Source organism: Penaeus monodon, chromosome 23 (assembly GCF_015228065.2).
Source record: "Penaeus monodon isolate SGIC_2016 chromosome 23, NSTDA_Pmon_1, whole genome shotgun sequence".
Classification (NCBI taxonomy): domain Eukaryota; kingdom Metazoa; phylum Arthropoda; class Malacostraca; order Decapoda; family Penaeidae; genus Penaeus; species Penaeus monodon.
In genome coordinates, this window is record NC_051408.1 from 18,605,159 (window position 1) to 18,605,741 (window position 583).

Below are 583 nucleotides of genomic sequence, written 5' to 3' on the forward strand. Positions count from 1 at the left end.
TTTACGGCCGTCATTGTTTACTTTGCTTTGTTTTTACCGCGTATTTTGTGTCGGACGGTGTATTTGTCTTCTGAAAAATTTCCCGCGCAATCACAGTTCCAGAACGTGTGAACGCGATGTTGTTTACAGTAATGAACTTTCTTCGACACACTTTCAGAACATCATAAAGTGCTTTAAACATCAGTTGCAAATTGCTCACTGAAGTATAGAATTGCAATAACTGAGTTTTCATCTCATTGTACAATAATGAATGAAACCGCAGGCACTATAATAATAAGAGTTGCAGGATGAATGCAATATGTCGTAGTACGTTTGCAACATGAGTCGGGTACATCTCTTGCAGTGCTGTATTTACATGGTGTCAACCTTTTCTCTAATGAGATACACAGCTATCAATATAATGAACACTAACAGAAACCACTTTTTATATGTCAGATTATGGTTATTCTTGAACATGTGTCCTATTCTGAACTACACACAAAGGATAGGGCTTTATGGTACAGAGGGGGCGTGGAGTGTGAAAAGGGTGATGCTAAGATAAAGTGTGTGAATCCTTCTGACTGGTAATTCAAAATATTTCGTT